Source organism: Meles meles, chromosome 14 (genome assembly GCF_922984935.1).
Source record: "Meles meles chromosome 14, mMelMel3.1 paternal haplotype, whole genome shotgun sequence".
Lineage (NCBI taxonomy): Eukaryota > Metazoa > Chordata > Mammalia > Carnivora > Mustelidae > Meles > Meles meles.
Genome location: NC_060079.1, coordinates 23,967,214 through 23,990,962, shown reverse-complemented (window position 1 = coordinate 23,990,962; position 23,749 = coordinate 23,967,214). Strand labels below are relative to the sequence as shown.

Genomic DNA, 23,749 nt, shown 5'->3' with positions numbered 1-23,749 from the left:
TGTCCAACTCTGTGAGGTAGGTGTTTCTGTTCTTTCTTTACAGATGAGAAAATGGAAGCTCAGTGAGGATGCAAGAGGAATGTTAACGAATGAATGTTAATGTTAATTCTCTTTGATACAGTCAGGTAGAGAAATTATATAGACATGAGAGGAGTTATTAAAATAATAGCAATATCTGTGCACTCTGAACCAGACTTTGCTGAGAGAAATTAAGGAATATTTAAGTAAATAGAGAAATATACTGAATTCTTGGGAGACTCAATATTGTTAAGTTGTTAATTTTCCCCAAATTGATCTATAGCTTCAAAACAGGCTTTATTTTAATTTTTACTTATTTATTTTTAGAAATTAAGAAACTGATCTAAAATTTGTATAGAAGTGCAAAGGCTTTAGAATAGCCAAACAACTTTGAAAAAGAACAAAGTTGGAGGATTCATGTCAGGATGGACAGAGGTCAATGGATATAGTGGAAAAATTAATCCACATATCTGTCAGTTGATATTTGATAAAAACACAAAGGCAATTCACTGGAGAAAGGGTAGACTTTTCAACAATCAAAGCTTGAAGAAATTCTTGGGGGTGATGCATATGTTCATGACTTGATTGTAGTGACAGTTTCACAGATGTATAATATGTCAAAACTTAGACTGTACATCTTAAATATATGCATTTTTTGTATGTCAATTATACTTCAATAAAGATGCTAAAATAGCAATAGCTATTAGGAATATTATTTGAGAGTCAGGAAATGATAGCATAGAGACTAAACTCTAAACCCAGCTTTTTCACTTCCTAATTGTATGACTTGAGATGGGTTAACTCCTCTGGACCTGTTTTTCTATATGTAAAATGGAGAAAACTGTTACTACCTCATTTGGTTTTTGTGAGTGTTGTTTATTTAAGCAAAGCCCTTATGGTATTCCCTGGCATATGGGAAGTATTTAACAAATGTTAAAAAGTCATGTGCTGGGCACTATGCTGAGTGTGTTATAAGAATTATCTTATTTAAACTTCAAAATCTTATGAAATAAGTACCAATATCCTTATTTTAAAAATGGGAAAACTGAAGTGCCAAGAGGATTTTTAACCTATTCTAGGTTTGATTGCACAGGATTCAAGTAGCAGAATCTGGATTTAAATAAAGGCAGTCAAATTCCATGCACTTTTAATCCTATGAATAAGTGTTAACAGATGAGGCACTGACTCAAGTGCTGGTAAGAAAATTGTCCAGACATTGCCCATGTTTTCTAGGATGTTATTATCTGAAATATGTGAAAATATTGAAGACCAACAAGTTTGGGCAGCTTTCTGGGAGTTCCTCTTGTAATTACCCCTGCCATCTGGCTTGGTGCTTACCAAACAGGTTTCTTGGTCCTGGGCACATAGTCAAATTACTTCCCAGCACTCGTGTATCCAGTGAGGTCATGTGGCTAGTTCTTGCCAATGGAATATGAACAAAAGTGGTTACATTATTTTGAGGCAAATGCAGGTAGGAATGGGTGGGCTTTCTCCATTCTCCCCTCCCAAAAGCCCCTCCACTGGTTTGTCTTTAAGATGGAAGAGCCACAACCCTGGGGGGAACTGGTTCCTGAATGACCACCTGGAGCGAAACTCTTATTGCTGACTACATTGAACCACCTTTGAGGTGTAAAGCTATTAGAATTTTGAGATCTGAGCTTGTTTATTATAGCAATTGCATAGTCTGACTAATGAATTATTCTTGTGGAATATTACTTTGGCTGATGTATCCCATCTCTAGAAATTCTGAACTATAGATCAAATATCTAGACCAATTCTATTGCTAGGAGATGGACCACAGAAGAATTAAAATAGAAGTTTAATTAAGAAATAATATTTAGGGGTACCTGGGTAGCTCAGGTAATTAAGCGTCAGACTCTTTGATTTTTGGTTTAGGTCATGACCTCAGGGTTGTGAGATTGACCCCCAGGCATCACGCTCCATGCTCAACGCAGAGTCTCCTTGTCCCTCCCACCACTCACTGTCTCTCACTCTCTCTCAAATAAATAAATAGATAGATAGATAAATAAATAAATGATATCTAATTAATATGAGATAATATATAAATAGTACAGGAACCTAAGTGTTTCAGTATTTGAATTCTCCCCCAAATTCCAATATTTAAATATCCTTCATTCTCACTCATGGTGGTTGAATACTGGCATATGTTCATGGTTCAAATTCCCTACTGGCTTTTGCTATGTCTGCTTCCTGTTTCTTGGGCCTTCAGTTGTGGGCATCAACTTTAGGCTTTCCAAGACCCACAAGAAACTGAATCATCTCTGGGCCTCTCAGATATATAATTGTTTCTCTGGGTTGTTTTGAAACCCTCCATTGACATCTTAAAAACATATTTGATGGGACAGGTTGATACCATCTGTTTTTCAACTACCATTTTCCCCCTCCTTCTTGCTCATTGGAAGGTTTGCTTTCTACTCATTTTACCAACTTCCCAATCTGTGGTGTGTCTTCTCTCATAGTGTACCCTGTCTCAACTCTGACAATTCATGGTTTGTTGACAGACCTTTGGTTCCTGGCCAATTACTGCTGAGTTATGACTCCAACAATCTTCTGGTACAAGAGGCTTCTCTAGGCTTTCTAGGGCTTTTGAGAGAAAGAGAGAGAGAGAGAGAGGGAGAGAGAGAGAGAGAGAGATGGAAAAGGAACACTCATTACCCTGGCTTGAGGACCATCTGTGAGAGTCTGAACATGTCATATTACTTTTATGTTTCATTTCTTCCTTTTCTTGTTCTGGATTAGAGGGGGAAAAAAAAAAGAAGCCCAGAGACAGTACAATTTGTGCTACTTGAGGTAAAGAAAGTTTGGGATAAAATGGCGATTTATAAAGCTGCACAGTGCTTACTTTATGCCATTGTCATGAAGAAAGGACTTGGTTCTAGGCATCTGGTTCCGAGTACCTATTGTTTTGCAAAAGGTTATCACTTACAGCATTCCAGAGGCTATCTGTGAAGAAACATGAAAGATCTGATCCGCATGTTTTCATTTTACTCATGTGGAAAATGAGCCCTGGCATCAGCTGGACAACTCTTCAGAGTGTGGTTTTCAGACTGGTGTCTGTCTGGGAACCACTTATTACTGGTTGGTGGCAATGTAGGTACAGAATGTTTAAGCATTTAGAAATTTTTATAGTGGGGTGCCTGGGTGGCTCAGTTGGTTAGGTGTTTGCCTTCAGCTCAGGTCATGATCTCAGGCTCCTGGGACTGAGCTCCACATTGGGCTCCCTGCTCAGTGGGAAGTGTGTTTCTCTCTCTCTCTCCTTCTGCCCCCACTCATGTGTGCATGTTCTCTCTTTCTCCCGCAAATAAATAAATAAAATCTTAAAAAAACTTTTATAGCAATTTGATATTCTGTTGATTGACACTAATTAAAAAATAGGGCTTTTAAAATTCATTTATATTTAATTAATTTTTTTTACATCATAAGTTTTTGATATGATGTTCAGTGATTCATTAGTTTTGTGTAACACCCAGAGCTCATCACATCATATGCCCTACTTAATGCCCAACACACAGTTACCTCATCCCCCTACCCTTCCTTCCTATCTGAAATCCTCAGTTTGTTTCCTGGAGTCAAGTGTCTTTCATGGTTTGTTTCCCTCTCTGATTTCTTCCCATTCAGTTTTCCTTCCCTTCCCTTCCCCTATTGTCTTCTGCACTATTTCTAATATTCCATATACGGGTGAAACCATATGATAATTGTCTTTCTCTGACTGACTTCACTTAGCACAATACTCTCTAGTTCCATCCATGTCCATGTAAATGGTAGGTATTCATCCTTTTTGATGACTGAGTAATATTTCATTGTATATATTTATTTTTAAATATTTTATTTATTTGAGAGAGAAAGAAAGAACATGAGTGCAGGAGGAGGAACAGAGGGAGAAGAAGACTCCCCATTGAGCAGGAAGCTCTACTCAGGGCTCGAACCCAGGACCCTGAGATCAGGACCTGAGGTGAAGGCAGACACTTAACAGACTGAGCCACCCAGGTAACCCTAATTTATTTTTTAGAACAAGTTTTATTTTTTAGAATAAATTTAGATTTATAGAAACATTGAGAAGATAATACAGAATTCTCCTATTTTCTGCACCAAGTTTCCCCTATTATTAATACATCACATTAGAATGGAACATTTGTTATAATTAATGAACTCATATTGATAAATATTATTAACCAAGGTCATATTTTACTGATATTTTCTTATTTTTGAACCCAACATTGTTTTTCTATTCCACGTTCTTATCCAAATACCACATTATTTTTAGTTGTCATGTCTCCTTGGCTCTTCTTGGTTGTGACAATTTTCTCAGACTTGATTTGGTGACTTTGACAGTTCTAGGAAGTGCTGGTCAGGAGGTTTATGGGATGTCTTTCAGTTGGGATTTGTCTGATGTTTTCTCATGATTAAATTGCGCTCATGGGTTTTTGGCACTTTCATCACATCATATCAAGGTAGCATATTGGCAACATGACTTATTATTGTTGATGTTGACCTTGATCATCTGGATAAGGTCATATTTGTCAGGTTTCTCTGCTGTAATGTAATCTTCCCATATCTCCCTTCCAGAGTGTACTCTTTTGAAGGAAGTCATTATGTGCAGCCTGCACTTAAGTGGGGAGATACAATTTATTTTATTGTACTTTATAAAAATACAGATTATAAGATATATTAAGTGTAATGCATATATATTTTTTGATATAAAATATTATTGGTTTGTGATAGACTGAAAATGAAAAAGGTCCACTGAGACCTTTTTGAGAAGGTTTGAGGAGCACTGAGAGAGAGAGAGGCACATTTGAGAAGCACATTTGAGAAGCACTGCTGTAAAAAACTTGCTTAAGGGCACACTGAAGAAGCCCTGGGACTGAACCCAAAACGTGTTGGCTCTAACCCAGCTTTCTTTTTCCTCAGAGCCCAATATCCTTCTCATTATGGAGCAAGTTGATGGGCTGGCTGTATGATACCAAAATTACCTACCCCATGACCATTTCCATGGATCTTAAGGAGTATGTCAAGACTTGATGGAAGTTTCTGAAATACCAGTTTCACTGAACCTTGAAATAGTAGCCTGTCCAGGCTACTGTTTTAGGTCATGTTCAGAGGGTGAGATGGATTTGCACACAGGAGTTTACTGGATGTGAGGGGAGTGGGATTGGGCAGATGAAGGTTGAAGTGCAGTGCATTCCAAACAAAGGCCATCATCAATCTTACAGGAGTACTGGACCTGAGATGGCCATTCAGAGTTGCTCTGAATTTAGGCAGAGACATTTAGCTTTGAACTCCCAACATTGACCAGGTATTGGATGCTGTCTGTTTTTGGGAAAAAAAGTGTAAACTTGTGAGAGGTGGCTTCTTAGCTTAAGGACATACCCTAGAAAGGGTCTTGGTTGTGCCATCAAGAGCCAGCACTGGTAGCTGGGGGAGTGAGTTGATGGGGAGGTCTGGATGGCACCCCACAGTACTAGCTACAAATACTATTTCTTTTAAAAATGTCTTTTGCTTAAATGTTGTGTGTAGATTCTAGGAATCAGGAGGTTGTTTGTGGCACTCTCCCTTGCCTTGTTAGCTGTCTCTAGTGCTTGAATGCACTAATTGTACTTTGGTGTGGATGAGGTAATCAGGGAAAGGGATGCTGGGAAGAGAGGCCGTATGAGAAGGTTAGTGCAGGCGTAAGACATAATGCGGAGGATTTGTATTTGTGCAATCTGGCTGCGTCTATGATTCATTTGGGTCTGTGTACCCTCATAATCAGCAGGCTCCAGTGAACTGAGTGTTGCTTTGTAAAGAAAAATGAAAGCTGGAACTTCAGCAGGGAGGAAGGCATATGCACAACAATGATGAGTGCACATAACACCCAACCCGAGGGAAGCTACATAGAAGGAAGCTGTGGGAAGAGTGTTAGAATTTTTTTTTAGGGGATAGTGATGCAAGCGACAGAACTGTTTTAATTGGTCAAAAATTTATCTCTCCTGCCACTTGTCTCTTGTGGGATTTTAAGCTTACTTTTCCCCACCCATTTTGACTGGGAGTGGGAACAAGGGAATTTCAATTATAGGGCAAAATATGAAATTCCAGAGTAGAGCAAATCTGTCAAAAGTAAATTCTTATGCAAAAAGCATGCCTCCTGTGCTCAGCACCTTGTTTCCCTGACTTTGCGTGATGTCCATTTCTTTTGTTTATTGCAGTTGGAATTCACTAATGCACCTTTCCTTTCAGCATCATCTTCAGTTGGAGGATGCTTGGCCTGATTTAGCGCACCCTGGTTGGTAGGAGAATCTTGTATTTAACAAAGAAACTCCAAAGAAGGAAAGCCCTTTTTCCTCGTGAGTCTTTTCCACCAGTGGCCTCAGGACTTGGGACCCGCCATCTGGATTATATGTAGCTATGGAGATGGTACAAGGTTAAAAGACTTAGAAAACATTGAAATGGATTTCTTTTTCCTATTGAGGTAGTAGAAGTTAGAATGAGAACCACCATTTTTGTGTAACAACCACAGATAGATAATAATAGCTAACACTGAGCTCTTTCTAAGTGCTGAGCACTGTGCTAAGCACTTTACAGGCGTCATCTCATTTTATGTTCATAATGATTCCATGATGTTGGTATAATTACAAACTGCTCAACACAGATGATACAGCAAAACTTGGAGAGTTTAGATAAGTTGCCTATTTGTGGAGATAGGATTCAAATTTAGATGCTGACACCTTTGAACCACTTCCTATACTGCTTAATTAGCTATGAGGGAAGTGGTTTGAACAGGAAGACAGGAAATGTGCTCAGACTGGCTTCCTAGGGAAAAGACCTTTTCTAGAGCATCCTACTGTAGGCTCCTTCTTGTAGCTCAGGCCTTTTTCTTTTAGTCCTAAAAGGAGAGACCAGAGGAACAATTAATACCGAAGAGTCAGTCAGAACCTTAAGACTGAATTTGGAACTCTGTTATTTATTTGGGAGCTGTGGCTGTGGTGTTGAGGCCCTAAGTATGGATGCAATGGCCCAAGGAGAGAAGGTATAAGCAAAAGTCAAAGGGCTCAGGCTGGATTACTAGAAACCAACATTTAAGGGAGTTGTAGAGGAAGATAAGCTAATAGGAAGGTCCAAGAGAAGAGTCAGTTTTGCTGTGATCATCCAGGACAGGATGGCATGAGGACATCCAGTAGAGGGTGGGATGTGGTCATCCAGGAGAGGAGCCATGGGGGGGGGGGGGGGTGATACAAAGCTGTCAGATTAGGTGAGATTGCATCCAAAAGAAAGGAGAGAAGAAAGGAAAGATGGAAGGAAATTCAGAAACATTAGAGAGTAGAGAAAGGGCAAACTCAGGGAAGGTTATGTCAAAGCCTATATATTCTTAATGAAGTAGAATGTTCTTTAGGTTTTTCTGTCTCAGTTATTTCTTTCTCAAAGTATCCTATTAATGGGTCCACTCACCTGGTGCCCAAGCAGGAACACTCAATCCAAGGGTAAGCTAGCTGTAGACCCTGCCAAAATTCATGTGATCTGAGCCTCTGCTAGATCACTGGTGGTAGATTGTGGTTGCAACTCCTTGGTGGCCCTGTTGGGGGGGGTTCACCTCCTGATGATCTTCTCTGGACTTTCTTAGAAAAGCAACTGGACAGTTTTATCTTTTATCTGTTTATCAAGGAAAGAGCTCATTTCTATCCAAATTTAGGTTCAAGTATTTTTCTTGCTGCTTCCTGCCAGGAGCATCCAGGGACAGGTGGCATGTGGACACTTAGCCTACTCCTATTTTTACCAAGAACTTGGGGCTGTAGCCAACTCACTTGAGTGTCAGAGTGGTTAAGCGTTGGCAAATTCAGGGTAAACTTTAGGATCAGACTCCTATGATACATTCAAGATTTGTGCTTCTTAGGTGCTCACATTCCTGGAAAGTCTTCATGCTCTTCAGTATTCAGATGCCTGCCAGAACCTTCCTGCTTCATTTATGTGACTGTTAGTTAAATATTCTGTACTTTTAAAAAAATATGAAACCCATAAGTCAATGTAGTAGGATTTTATCAGCTTAGATCCTTCATTTTATGGGGAAAGTGACTGAGATTCAGGGAGAACTGAATTGTCCACAATTACATGGCTGGGATTTGAATCCAGGTCTTCAGGTTCCTAGTCCAGTGCTCTTTGTATATTTTATCTTCATCATGTAATAAAGGATAACTCATTAGTGAAATGTAAGGGGACAAAATGGTGGCCTCCCTCTTTTCCTATAATTCTTCCTAGATTTATACCTCTTGCTCCCAGTAATTTAATTGACCTTGTTTCTCTAGGGAAGGGTACCCATAACTCATCCCCATGGCTAAACCCAACTCAAAACCCTGAATCTTTCCTATTTATGCTTCTTCTAGTTTTTAAATTAGTGAACAAAACTCATTTTTCATAGCTATAGATAAACCCATAAGATAATCCCAAAGAAGTTTGACTTAAATTTGAACCAAATCATAAAATATTGCTATGTTTCCTGGGATCAGACATTTGGTGGAGGTGGGAAGAGATGGTGCTACTCTATTCAAAGTTTGTAACAACACTAGGCATTACTCCACTTTACTGCAAGGGAAACTGGGTCACAAAGATGTTAAGTAATTAAACTGGATCCTCTAGGGTTAATTACGTCAATTAATTGTCAGTGCTGGGTTTCAAATCTTGTTTTATCTGCTCTGAAATTTGTGCTCTTTCTACTACCTAGTGGTTCTCTAACTTGATGTAAAATTCCTGTAAAAGTTGTCTAAAAAGCAGATTTCACTCAGCCCAGGGATTCTAATTTAGCAAGACTGAGGCAGGGTCAGGAATCTATTTTTAAAAAGTGCCCTCAGCGATTCTGGTGTATGGCTTATTGCAAAAACAGGAGGGAAAACAAGAAACGGGGCAGTGACATAGAGGTCACATTACCCTCAGTGACAGTTTGGAGGGAAGCCAGCCACCCTCCAGAGGCTCACAGCCTTTCTAGCCCTGCCTGGAGTCTTCTAACTCAAAAGTAGTAGTTCTCCACAAGCGAGGCTAGAGGAACTTGCACGTAGGCAAGGCTTCCCAGGATGGAAATCAAAAGTTCATCCAGAAGTTTCCAAGTTAGGAGTGTACTTTCCTGTCATTTTTTCTAAGGGAAGGATCCTTGGCCACCATATGCTAAGCTTTCCAGAGATGGGATCTTCCTTGTCTCTATTCTAGCATCCCGCACAAATGGAAGACAAAGGGTGGATTCTCAGTATTTACTGGGTCATGTGGACATGCTATTGTCCAGATAGCCCTGGTGGGTTAGGACTGAGGGCTTTCATTTTTAAGTGTCTCCTGTTTGGAGACTACACTATTTTGGGGGCCATCCCGCTGGGATGTATCTCTGAGAAGGGCATAGCTGAGTCCACATGGAGCCAGTTTTCTAAAGTACTCAATAATGAGTGTGTGTGGTAGTCCTTTTTCTTCATAATGTTTTATAAGTTGAACTTTATTTACTTATGGGAAAGTACTGTGGAGATTCAGTTTCTAATCTAGTCAGCCTATAATTAATTCTTTACTTTGGTCGATTACTAATATTTCAGGTGGCTCCCTCCCAATTTGGTCAGCAGTATCATTAACTTGCCTTCTGGCATTTCTCCCAGATCATTAGTATGAAATGAACAATCAGGAGATTCCGAGAGTCTGAAGCTTAATCAGAGAATCCGGTCTTCTGGTTCAAAGATAGCATCCCATGCTCCAGGGCTCTAATTTCCCATGCCTACAAACCTCGAAAGCTCAAGTGAAGGCCTCTGATGATTTTCAATAATGCAGTTCCATGTTCTATAGAATTCCATGCCCACTTCCCCCCACTCCAGCTATACACTACATTTAAAGTAAACCACACATGCAAAGGAGACATAAATAACTCAACAATCTAATTCAGGATCGTATCATTTATATGAGTTTCAGATCCTCCTCTTGGCCCATGTTGTCCAGACAGCTGAAAATGGTCCAGGCACAAATGAGTGAAAGATGTGGATGCAAGACATCTGATAGTCATGGTAGTCACAATAACCTGGCAGGGGCGTGCTCTCCCCAGAGGAGACTCAACATTCGTCGTCTTCCTTCCTTCCTTCCTTCCTTCCTTCCTTCCTTCCTTCCTTCCTTCCTTCCTTCCTTTCCTCCTTCCCATCTCTCTCAGTCTTTCTTTTCTTCCTGCTGCAAATACTTCTTAAGCTTCCCCCTCCCTATATTCTAGCTATTGCAGTGGGCCCCTGAAAATACAAAGTAGCAAACAACATGGTTTTTGCCTTTCCGGAGCCTAAGGCTCACTAGAGCTCCTGAGTGGTCAAAGTAGAGCTGTGAATGGAGTACATGTTTTCTGGACCATGGTTCTTGCATCCCTAACCCTGGAGAGTTTACAGAGCCTGGTGGCATCTTTGATGAAGAATCAAATGACAAGGTGCTTGAGTGCTGCTCTCTTGTAACAAAGCCTCCTCCCTGCCCACCACCCCTCAACTCTTTCCCTTGTATCCATGCATTGCCCGATTTGGATGACAACGGATTCCTGGTTTGTGGCAGTGTGACAGAGGGGAGGGAGTTCAGAGGAGTCTCATTTCAGAGTTACTTTCTCTGGGCAGGTTGGACTATGATTGCCATGCAGCCAAAGCAACTATGACTCCGAGTGGTCATGGGTTTGAAGATATGTAGTCATTGCTTCTGTAACATTAGAGAAATGAAGTATTTATAAGGAAAGAAATGTTACAACATTTCCAAGAAGTATCCAGATAAATAAAATATTCAGTAGACCATTGGGCTAGTCTGGTCCACACAATGCCCAGTTGTTCATTCACCCACTCACCCACCCGTTGTCTTGGGCGCTGGGCAAGGGGCTGGGTATACACATAAGCTGCAGGCCCTGGTCAGTCTGTGGCTGAGAAATCGATGTTTCCAAACACTGGGTCCGACTTTCTTGGCATCATGAAGAGAAGGACTTGTGGGCTGCATATGTCTGGTGGGTAGAATGGAGGGCTCTTGGCATTTAATCTATGTTAAAAATACCTTTCAAAATCGTTTTAACAGCTCCTTGGAGCTGCAAAATATGTTACAAAGTTAAAAGAGAAAATACAGAGAAGCAACTATTAAAATTTAGAGTATTTCAGCTGAAAAACTTGGACATAAAAGAAAACACTTTCTACTTGGTATTGCTTTGTCTCAAAGGAGGTTTAAAAAATCTTAAGAATAACAGGAGCTTTAAAGCAGGTGGTCACTTATTGTATTCAGGGCTAAGGGAAGCTTAAACTTATAATGTTTAGTGATTTTTAAAAGTTCAGCTACAAGATATTATTTTGGGATAGAAAAAAGTCTAGTTGTTCCTTAACTCCAGCCATTGAAAATCAGGGGATGCATTCTGTTCCCATCTTCCAATGCAAGTGAGTTTCCATTGGGCTGAGACCAACCATGGACAATTTCAGCCTGAAATGATTACTTTCTGGAAATTTTCAGTGAGTGGAAACAGTCATGTAGAGGTGTGGGTCTTGCTACCTGGATCAATAACTTTAGCTAGTTAAGATTCCTGCCAAGAAAGGCAAGGAAGATCAAATTTCATAGACCTAACAAACCACTGGAAACTTCTTGCACGCGTGTGTTCAAGGATCACTTTTTATGATTTATAGAAACCAAAGCACTCATTGGAATATGAATAACGGCTAACATTTACTTGTCATTTATTATGCTGGCCACTATGCCAAGTATTTTATGTACATTGACTTATTTAATCCTCGTGACAATCCATGAGCAGGTACTATTCTTTTTCCTACTTTTCAGATGAGAACCTTGAAGTACAAAAAGTGTAAATTACAGAGTAGGATCAGTATGTCTTTCACTTAGAAAATGAGTCAAACTCCATACATGTGAAAAAATGTGAACATGAATAAATGTAACGTTCAATACCTCAGGTTTGGTGTGGATATTGGTAACTTCTTAGGCGCTGGAAGAAATGTCAAAATTTGAATTCAGAAGAGAGTTTTGAAACCCACAACATGAATTTAAGAAATTAAAAGAAAATCTAGCTTCACAAATCAGATACTAATGGCTTGGAAAAATCCATTGCTTTCATGGGATTTGGTCTTGGGGGGAACTTTGTCTTTCTCTCCAAGCACTTCTTACGTTTCCCTCTTGATAAAAACTAACAAGATGAAACCCAGTGATTCACTTTCTAAGTGAATGACACGTTTACCTACTGTAGTAGGTCTGAGCTTTCCGCAATTTGCTAATGCTTAGGATGCATGAAATATTGTTTTCTCTTCCTAAAATGTTTGGCCTTCTCCAAAATGGCTTCCCACTATTCATTCCTGGTGATGCCCTAGTACCACCTCTCTCAGGGGCTGAGGCAGATTTCTAGGCTGTCCTTTGAATACCGTGTTTAGTCCATCCTTGGCTGATGTCTTTAACTTTGGCAGTTTTCCCTGCATCCATCTAGCTTATAGTCTGCTTCTCTGAATGACTCCAGAATTGAGCTGTTAATCACTACACTTTATTGCTAAATGAATTCTGGCCACAGGTGTTCTAGTCAGAATGCTCCCACAGCCTGGACCTGCAGGAAGGAAGCCTGTGAAGCTTCTGGCTATGGCACCGAGCCATGGACTCTGGGTGAATCATACAACTTCTCTGAGGCTCAAAGAAGGCACTTTGTAAATTGTAAAGGATTAAGCGAATGCCAGGAGAATGCCAGGATTCTATTCTGTCCTTATCTAGTTGTAGTTGCTGACACCTAGATAGCCATCAGCCCTAGAAATGTGCCTTAGGTACCTGTTTCTAGATGTGCTTGGGCCTTTGGTATGTGTGCCAGAAGCCAGGGTTAAACTGTATCTGCTGGATGAACACTTTCAGTGGCTAAGGCTGTTGGAAACCTCTCTGTTACATTTCACTTTAAATTTTTCACCTCAAAATGAAGCAAAGTCAGGGCAGAGAACTGGATGGATTTGCTCTTGGCCACAGCATCAAGCAGTAGAGTAAACGGAAGGAGAATAATCGTAAGTGTTAAAGGCCGTCAGCATTTGCCAAACCGTGGTCTTTTTAAAAATATATACATATATTGCACAAAGAGTTTGACATTATAAAAAGGATCTTGTAAGTACCAGAGTCTTTTATCCAGAATGTTATTAAGAACTTTTTATTAAAAATTAAGATGCTTTAGAAACCACATAAAATTTTAAAAGGCTCTACCTTTCCACTTAGCCTTTTCAAGGGGCACCTCAGGAGAGATGGTAGAATTCTCCAGCAGTTGGAGAGGTCTGCAGAGCGGTACTCTGCTCTGCCAATTTGTCCCCAGATTGGCCCAGGGCAGCCATTCACCACTTTGTTTTTGGTTATTTCAGCTGCTGTCAGACATTCCCCTGCAAACACACCTGCACCGCTTTACGGATCCCACCACCGAAGCAGGCAGAACGTAGTGTGCTCCTGTGCTCAGCAGATCATGGGCTCCTGCAGTCCCACGTGTGCCTCTGCCTGAGCTCGCCAGACTCTGCAAATTTTGGGAGTTTCGTGTGAATCTAGGCTGTGAGTACAGAATCAGCCTCATGTCTGTTCATCTGAGCAGTCATCTTTGTTCAGTACAACTCCACACAGATGGGTTTGCTTCATGTTATGGGCCTCAAGCAGTCTGCCCACTGGTTTCTTTCTTTTCTTGGCTGACATTGGGAGAGTCTTTCTAGATTTTTCGTGGATGTACTTCTTTTTAGAGTCAAGAAATCTTTTCCCATTCAAGGTTCTGTAATATGGCTCATAAACCTTATGTTCCTCCCCATCCTTCCTTATCTGACTTACCCCCTTCCTGGCTTCTTTTTCTTTACCTTGATACTGTCCTTATAGCTTTTGCGTGCTCATAATTTCATCTTTCACTACCATCCCCAAAGTTCCCTTCTCTGGGGGGGCTTTTCTCTATCTCTTTTGTATTTCTCTAATTCTCACAGCAAGACTGTAGGCCCAGTTGTAAAAGCATACACTCCCCTCCTTTATCTCCATATGATCAGTTGAATTTTCCTTACTAACAGCTCTTGGGGTTCAAAGATCTGAAAACTCGGGGCACCTGGGTGGCTCAGTGGGTTAAGCCTCTGCCTTCGGCTCAGGTCATGGTCTCAGGGTCCTGGGATCGAGCCCTGCGTTGGGCTCTCTGCTCTGCAGGGACCCTGCTTCCTCCTCTCTCTCTCTGCCTGCCTCTCTGCCTACTTGTAATCTCTGTCTGTCAAATAAATAAATAAAATCTTAAAAAAAAAAAAAGATCTGAAAACTCTGACTTTGCCCTTTTCCGAGATTCTCTTTTTTGCTCATAGAGAACCAAGTGAAGCCCTTAACCATTCTGAAACAGTCTGGATTTTTCTGGATTGCTGCTGTTGGTTTCTCATTCAGTAAATTTGAGGACTCCCTTCTTTATATTTGAGGAGATCTTCTTTATGCAAGATAGTATCCTAGGTGCTGGCGACACAGGGAAGGTGAAGGTTCTGTGCAGAAGAGCTTGCAGGCTGGTGGGAAGACAGACATAATGTCCCATCCTGCATTCTACTGGGGGTATGGTGGGGTGGAGTTGGAAGAGGGTTGCATGGGATGCTCCATCTCCTACCAGAGAGTGGGCTACCTAATTCAGTAAAGAGAAGGGAAAGTGTCACCAAAAAGTCCTAGTTGAACTGAGTTCTGAAGCATGATGAGGTATTCACCAGGCAGAGTCAGCCACTGCATTCATGGTGGAGGAAATAACACAGGCAAAGGCTCAGAAGTATGAAAGAGGGTTGGCAATATCCAGTCTATTTGTGAACCTTGTCAAAGATCAGATAATCTTGCCTTTATGCATTTTTTGCCTGCCCGACAAGAAGAAATGTGGGTCATCAGGAAAGGTCAAATCTGCATGGCTGGTGTGAGGGGCTCAGGGGCTGGATAGGGAAGGGTTAGTCACTTGAAAGTTTTGTATGCTGAGACAAGGCTCTTAAAGGAGCTCTGGGGTTTTTACAGAGGAGAAAGTGCTTAAAGGCAGATTATGCAGCCAACGGTGAGCCAGTAAATGGTTTCACTGGGGCCAATACTGGGATATTTTGGCAGTCTTCTTTATTGGGCGTGGGGTTCTCTGGCTATTCAATACGATTGTGACTCTCCTTGCGAATGCCCATGAGGGAGTTAGGGTGAAAATAAAGAGCTTTTAAGCATTTTCATGTGATTTCAATTGCATTTTAATTTTTTAATAAAACTTTTAATAAAGTTCTGCTCTAGGAGCCACAGAGATCTTTTGATCTCTATTTAATAGAGAGTCCAGTGTTACAGTACTGGGAGATAGATGGGCTTAACAAGACCGTGGTACATCTCTTTCAAGTCAATGTAATAAACGGTTCTATTGGAATGGGAAAAAAGGGAAGATGCATACCTACATGCATGTATCTTTTTTCCCCCCTGCATAGCCAATAATTCCACTCTCTGGAAGTAAATGCTGAGCTCCTGGCATCTTTGACTAATACCCTTCTCATAGGATAGTTACACTGCTCCAAAAACAGTACGGACATCTGAGCCAAATAATTTTCTCTTTCGTTTGCAAGAAATTGAACTGACAGATATACCTGTCTATTTTGGTTCCAAGAAAATGTCCTGTTAGAAATGTGTGATAATATATTATATGACAGTCACTGAAAATGTTTCAGATGCAGCAGTAAATTGATTGTGGTTTTCAAACCAGATGTGCACCATGTTTAGAATTTATTGTGCTTCTTCATATTCTAGCTTTGTGCTTAAGTATATAGAAAGAAATGTTCTGCTTTTTAGTGAAACCTCTTAAGTGAACGGATGGCATTTTCCCCTCGGTTAGTGATATGACATTATGGGATAGTGCAAGTTGGAGACATTCACTCTCCTCACACCCACTGTGTAGCTGATAGGGCTCAAACTAAGGACGTCTTTTGTCTTGTCTTCTAAGGTTAAGAATGAAATAGCTGGCAAATGACCATAGCAGAATTGTGCAGCACTTTTGTGCTCACCTAGAAACTGAAGAAATATGGTTCATATCTGATGGTAGTATTTTAAGCCCCTGCCTGTGATTTAATATAGGGTATGAGCTAATCAGATCTCAATTAAAAAGGCTGAAGGAGACATCTTTTTAATGCATATCCCTGCAAAACTCAAGGCAGCATTTGCTAAAGGTGTTAGAAACAAGACATTTGCTTTTCTATGTGGTTTAATAAAATATCTTTCTAGGCATAGGAATGGTCTGTGTGTCATGACGGGTCTGCTTTTTTATGCTATCTCATCTTACATTTCAATTCTAGTGGCGTGTTGGTTTTGAGTGGTTAAAGATCTGTCTCATTTCCTTGCCAACTGAGATTATATTTCCAGCTCTTTGTTAATTCTGTGCACTCTAACAATTGCTGCCGATCATGTCCTGTGTTACTGTGCTAGGCATTCAATGAACCCAGAAACCAGGGTAGGATATGATCCTACCCTCAGGAGAGCAGGAAGACAGTTGATGAAGGACAAGAAGGAGAAATTTCACAGGCTGGATCTCATTTAATGCTCAGAGCAACTCTCAGCTTTGCAAGGGGTGGGTGTTTATTTCTTCATTTTACAAATAATGAAACTGGGCCTCACGTAGCTCAGAAATTAGGCTCCAGAGCCAACAGCTGCTTGACTTCAGAGCCCACACCCTCTCTCCAGCTCACTGTCTGGCTGGTTGGAGAGTCAAGACAGAATAATGAGCACAAGGCTAGAAAAAATTTGAATAAATGTAAACATAGGCACTAAATATAGGCATTAAAATACCATGTGGGTTAGAGAGGGATCACTGTGCAGCCTGTAGTCGGTGAAGGGTTTCTGGGGGAGCACCTGGGCTGGGTTTGGAAGCCTGGGAAGATGAGGGCAGAAATCACAAGCACAAAGACATTGAGGGCATAAGCTTGCAGCATTGATGAGGAAACCCAGTTTCCTCAGTTGCCAGGGGTAGGACTGTAGAATGGGGAAAGGGGAAGGTGTAGGGCAGGGGCAGATGATGCAAGACCTCAAATGCAGAATTGCGGTGTGTAGAGCCTTGTGAGAAACTGCCTGACCCTGTATGTGTGTGTGTGTGTGTGTGTGTGTGTGTGTCTGTGTCTGTGTCTGTGTGTGTGTGCAGAGAAAGTTTTAAAATGTGGAGGAAAAGTGCCATTTAATTAAAAGTTGCATTTGGGGCCTGTAGGATGTTGAATTTTCCCTTTGTAGCAAGAAAAAGTGGTGCTTTAATAATGAGGAAAATGTCATGTTTCCTTTCCCACCAGGGAATAAAGTAAGTCAACCCCTTTGCTGAAGTGAATGTGTCTGAGACTTGTTGGCAAAATGAACACATTCCTTTTGAGTCTTGGTGAGAGGAAGAGATGGCAGGGGGGCAATGGGGCAAGTAAAGAAGGATGTGTGCGCAGACCACTGGTCTGGCAGTGTCTCTGCTCTGCTGGAGATGCCTGGGCACTAGGAGGCAGATGAAAATATGAAAGAAAGAAGATCCATAGGGAAATCCTGATGAGCCCAGGGAATAGCAGGGAGCATGTAGTTCAACTCTTTGGACCAGGGGAAGGAACTGGCATATTTCAGGGGCTTATCATCATTCCCAGAGAGGATAACTTTTTACATGTCATCCTCGTGCAGGAGCCATGCTAATCTTCTCTGTATTGTTTCAATTTCAGTTTATGTGCTGCTGAAGGGAGCACAGTATATTTTAAATGTTTGTTACAATTCTTTGTGTGTGTGTGTGTGCTAGGCACTGTAGCATAAAGTGAAGGCATGAATTACAACTCCCTTTTTGTTTAGATGGAGATACTGCACAATTTTTTATACCATTTTTAAAGTGATTGTGACTTGAGATTTTATAATTGGGCAAAAGAAAAATCTAAGATTTAATGAGCAACTTAAGAATCCCTTCCTTAGTAATCATCGATGCTTATCTACTGTTAAGAATCCCGTTTTAAACATGGATTCTAAATTTAAGAGAAAGGTACACACTAGATTCACACCTGCATTTTTCTGGTTTGGAAGGAAGTAAGGAAATTTTGTGAGATGTTTGAAAATTGGATCTGAAATAATCATTCATATGGCAGACAATTCACCAGATGCTGGGAGATACAAAGAGGAAGTCCCAGGAACTTAAAAGCTTTTGAAGGCAGCAGAGAAATGTGTAATGCAAAGTGATTGGTGCTACAAAATACAAAGAGAACATAGATTTAGAGTGATTTAGAGACAGTGATTTAGAGACTGGGTAGATGGGTCCCTGTGGAGTGGGTTTTGCAGTATATACAGGAGTTCAGATGGAGAAGAGGGAAGCGAGATAAAAGAGAATGTTGAGTGGCATTAATGTTGAGTAAGAATGTTGAGTGGTTTATCTGAGTAAACAGAGCAATGTATAAGTAAAAACTCAAGCATGTTAAAGTGTACCATCTGCTTAGAGAACTACTAGCCCAACAAGGTTGGTGTGTGATGTACAGTAATAAAGGAATGATAAGAAATGGGGTTGTAAGAATAGATTAGACAGATGGCAAGAGCCTTAAATACCTTGCTAAGAAGTTTGAACTTTGTTCCTTAGGCTAGTGTTTCTCAGGTTTTTTTTTTTAAAGATTTTATTTATTTATTTGACAGATAGAGATCACAAGCAGGCAGAGAGGCAGGCAGAGAGAGAGGAGGAAGCAGGCTCCCTGCGGAGCAGAGAGCCCGATGCGGGGCTCGATCCCAGGACCCTGAGATCATGACCTGAGCCGAAGGCAGCGGCTTAATCCACTGAGCCACCCAGGCGCCCCTCTCAGGTTTTTTGTTTTGTTTTCAATATTAGTCCTGCAATATGCTCTGGGAGAAAAGGGATCTATAGTTAGAAGTTTGGGAGATACTGTAAATATGCATTCTTCTTGGATATGCATAAATGTGTCACTACACTATGCATTTTAGCATTACAGAAGCTCTGAGAATTCCTGAAAATACAACACAACCAAATAGTCTAACTTTGTTTTACTCATTGCTTCCTAAATTTACGCTACTGTAGGCCCCCTTTCCATGTAATGCCTTCTCAGATTTCCTGAAACTACTGTTCCCTTAACTTAGATTGGGAAATGATTCTAGAGGAGTTTTTTAGCAGGAAGGAGATTTAATCTGGGATGTACTGGAGGAAGGGAACTGGTGCCCTATGGAGGTGGGAAGGGTGGACTCACACTAGGACAGAACCGAATGCTGGAAAAGCAGAAGACTGAACCGAATGCTGGCAAGCTCTCTGTTACAGATCTTACTTTGTGCTGTAACTTCTATTTCTTCCACTTATCTGTGCATTTCCTGCCATAGTTATTTTGCATTCCATGTCCAACACACAGTAGTTTGTAATTACATCTATGTTGAATGAATCAAGGGAAGAATGAGCCTACCATAGCCATTTGGTTAAGAACCCTGATGAAGCTATGGGCCTCTTAGGGAAGATTGGAAAAGACAGCATTCTTTGGGGCTAGGAACTATGAAAAAGCAAATGCCTAAATCAGGTATAGATATAACTCTCACTTTTGATACTGACTCTCAATAAGCAGGATCACTAATTAAAAAAAATTATTAAATATGGTACTTTGTGTAGATATATTTTGTATATCACCAATAAATTATTTTGTCTGCCTTGAAATTTTTTTCTTATTCTTATGAGATAAAAAAATATATAAGGGGAAGTATTATTTAATATAGTCCTAAAGATGGAGAAGCACATTAGGCATGATAGATTATGATCCTTCTGGTGTGAAGTGATAGTTATTTTCGCAGGAAAAGGAAGAGTTCTCTTAATGCTTAGCACAGTTTTCATAGAAAAGGTGAAACCAGAAAAAAGGACAAATCTCCACTGATAATTTACTTTGCTCCTAAATTTCTCAGTGTAACACTTGCTGTAAAGGTGAATCTTAAGGAAAACCAGAAAAATGGCTCAGCATACATCACCACCATGATCACATTTGAAATGGCAGAATCACAGAAGCATTAGCTTAGTGGGAGTTTGGAGGTGCCGCATTTTAGCTTGGCCAACATCACCTAGAGGAAAAGTACAGCGAAATCAAGGCCTATGGCCACAACAAAGCTCTATGAGCCTCAACGATTCCAATGCAGTGTGCTGGGGCAATATTTTGAAATATCAACTGAGGATTTTTTTTCCCCTCCTTGGGTCACTTGGTTCTGGCTTCCATTCAGTTGATTAGGCCAGTCTGGTTTCTTTGCCTTGGGAAAGGTGGAACAAGCCCAGGAAACAAAGTCATATCTTGGCTTTTAGGATTCCAAAGTTCTAACTCCCACAGGAGAGAAAAGAACCTGGGACATTAATAATAGATGAGCCTAGAATACCACAAGACTGAGGACCAGGTACCCACCTGGGGGGAGAGGGGGGCTAGATTCCATGGAGCAGGAAGCATCAGGGGGTTGTAGGGGCACATTTAGAACCTTCTGTGTGGATAATCCCTGAGGAGGGTAGGGGCCCAGTCCTCAGGCAGGTCAAGTCTTGGGGAGGTATGACTGTAGAGCCCCAGATAGATCTATGGGAGTTAGATGCACACAGGACCTGCACCTCACTTTCTGACTAGTTCCCTGAAGAGAAATGACTGTATAAAGAAGAGGCACCTTGGACAGCATCGGGTTTCCATCGCCTCCATGGTGGGGAGAATCATTCTCTGAGCTAAGTGGATGGGTTTCTGAATGGTCCCAATTTCTCACAGCCCAGCATGGTGTGGAGCAGTAAGTGGATTCCTGGGTACCAGAGAGGAGCACAGGGGAAGCAAAAGCAAAAGCAAGTATGGGGAGGTGGGTCAGAGAGCAGTCAATTTGTTGTATGATAACCAGGACTGGGCAGCTCAGGGGCATCTCAGCAGATGCCACTGTGGATGATGGGGAACTCAGTGCCCACATCCTCATCCCTGCTTCCTTGGTACTACTCAAAGTCCCTGCACTAAGCTTCTGCCACTCCTTCAGCATGTTCTCTCAAAATAGAAATTCCATTGTGTTATAGAAAAAATAAAATTGCATTTCTTAAACACATGAGTCTGGGGATTGAGATTCAAGCTTGCTTTTTGTATGATAATAAAAAATTCCATTTGATGATGTCTGGTCAAGAATGGGCACTTCTCTTTCCTGCAAAGATCAGGATGCCCTTAAACTCAGGCAAATACAAAGAGGGGCTTGTTGAAAGGATACACAAAAGTCTCTTAGAAATCAAGGGTAGAAAAGTATAACTGGGTCTGAGGGGATTCTTGGAAAGGGTAAATGAGGCTTTTTTCACTGTCTCTAAGAGAATCCATGAACTCTTTCATCTCTCCCTGTGTGCCTTTCCCCTCCCTCTTCAATCATAGCTTCTCCTGCCTGGGCAGTCTGTGATCAGATTCCCCACCCCACCCCACCCCACCCCACCCCAGGTCTCCTGCCTCTTCAGTTGCCCCGCTGGGGGGCCTCCTGTGTGTCTCTCTGTAGTGTGTACACACAGCAAGCGTCTGGTTGGCTCTTTTTGGTCAGGTGTCTTCTTCTATCCAATCACTGACTGGTTGTTGCTGAGGAGTCATAAACCACATTTAGAGCAGCAAAGGCAGGGCTGCCATATTGAATAACTCCGGCAGGTGCTTGTCAAATACTGCTTTGTGAATGGCTCCCTCTGGATTTGTATAGTGAACGTTCTCATGGTCAGACACAGCAGTCCTGGCCAAGATCTCTGCTCTCCTTCTGTTTCACAAATGCAGTAAAATGGTGGAACTTAACTGTTGTTTGACTTGAGTGAAAATCTTCCTAACGTGCCAAGTGGCCATATGAATGCCTGGAATAAGATGAGGAGGGCTGGTCTCAGCATATGTGAATGTTCATGGAGAACAGAAAGAGGCTACCTTGTCAACTTGGGTGGTTTCCTGGTTAGTATAGTGGTTTAGAGGACAGGCTTTGATGTTCAACAGAACTGTGTTCAAATCCCAGCTCTGCTTATAAAATGTGTTGGAGGTCAGGTTACTTGATTTCTCTAAATCTCAGTGTCTCCATCAATAAAGTGGAGATGTTAATTTCAGTCCTACAGGGATTATTATAAGGATTAAAGGATTTAATGCATTTAAGGAATTTAGGCCAGTGTCTGGTGCTCAGTAAGGGCCAGATGTCATCAGTTCCATTTTTGTGGTAATAAGCCATATAAACTAAGCAGCCATGAAATCTTGACCCATTATAAGATACACATTTATTTATCTGCATTCAAGGTAACTATTATGTATTTGAAAAAGGCCTATATAGTTAAAATTAAGATCAGAATCACAAGGTTATACCAAAGTTGATAGAAGTAATAATTAGGAAAAATTTTAATGATATTGATGATGAAGAAGAAATAAACTTGGGTAAACTTGTCTCAGGCTTGTGTGGCACAGGTATGCACATGTGTATTCTATCTGATTTTTGACTTTATTTAAAAATCTTGTCTTAATGGCTTTTTTCTTAGTATCTTGACCCTCTTGTAACATCTAACAAGATGTGATTTTTTTCAAGCTACATGTTTCATAAACAAAATATATGTTTATATCTGACTGTACCCAAGCTGCTAATTATGGGCATCTCTTTCTATAGCTCACTATTAATCACTCATGTCTTTAGGGTTCTATAGAAAACAATTTATGTTACAAAATAAAATCCTCCCTTAAAAATGTTTGCCCTGGGAGTGAGGAGGGAGGAAATCACAAACTGTTATTGTTTTCCCTTACATGGATCTAAATATTAACATTCCCTTAGCTTTAAAGATTATTTTTATGCCTCTCCTTTATAAACAATCGAAGTACACTAACTCTTCTTTGTCTGGGGTTCTGTCTACAGCATACCCAAACAACTAAGCTAAAAAAAAAAAAATGAGAAAATAAATTCAACAGGTTATTTGGTATTATACGCAGAAAATAATAATGTTTGAATACCTTCAAGCATTTTTAAAAGCATGGCATATAGTGAATTGATTTTACTGTTTATGTACAATCTAAGGATCCTTCACACAGTGGAGGGGCTTGTTTCTATATCTCACTGCAACTGTATTAACTACCTAAACTCCAGAGTAGTGGCCGGCCGGCTGAGGCAGTAGTAGTTTATGGGAGGAAGACTTGGAGCAGGGGTGCCTGGGTGGCTCAGTGGGTTAAAGCCTCTGCCTTGGGCTCAGGTATGATCTCAGGGTCCTGGGATGGAGCCCCGCATCAGGCTCTCTGCTTGATAGGGATCCTGCTTCCCCCTCTCTCTCTGCCTGCCTCTCTGCCTGCCTCTCTGCCTATTTGTGGTCTCTGTCTGTCAAATAAATAAATAGAATTAAAAAAAAAAAGACTTGGAGCAGGAGGAAGTGGAGGAAGAATAAACTAGTTTACAACAGCAGTAATAGTACTTCTAATAATAGTTATCACTGTGTGCAAACACTGTTCTAGGCACTTCCTATACAGTAGCGTTTAATCTGTACAGCAACCTTGAGAGACAGCACTATATTCTTCTTGTTACAGAAGAGGAAACACAGACTCTGAGGGGTGAGGTGAGTAGCACAGGAACCAAGATTTGAAGAACAATAACAATGGCAGACAGTGATTCAGTAGTACACGTTTCTCAGCTGTTGACAGGCATGACCCCATTGCATTTCTGACTGATGATAGGAAGTGGGCTTCTTTATTATGCTAGATCAACACAGGAAGAAACTGAGGTTTGGAGGCATGACGGATGCAATGGCAGACAAACATCTGAGTCCAGGGGTCTGAAGCCACAGCTATAATCTTGCCTTTCAGGTGGGTTG

At 40.9% G+C, this 23,749-nt stretch overlaps 1 pseudogene; it reads right to left on the bottom strand.

The window, feature by feature from the left end:
* Positions 1-17,588: 17,588 nt before the first annotated feature.
* On the bottom strand, positions 17,589-17,687 carry LOC123925360 (annotated as a pseudogene).
* Positions 17,688-23,749: the final 6,062 nt, after the last annotated feature.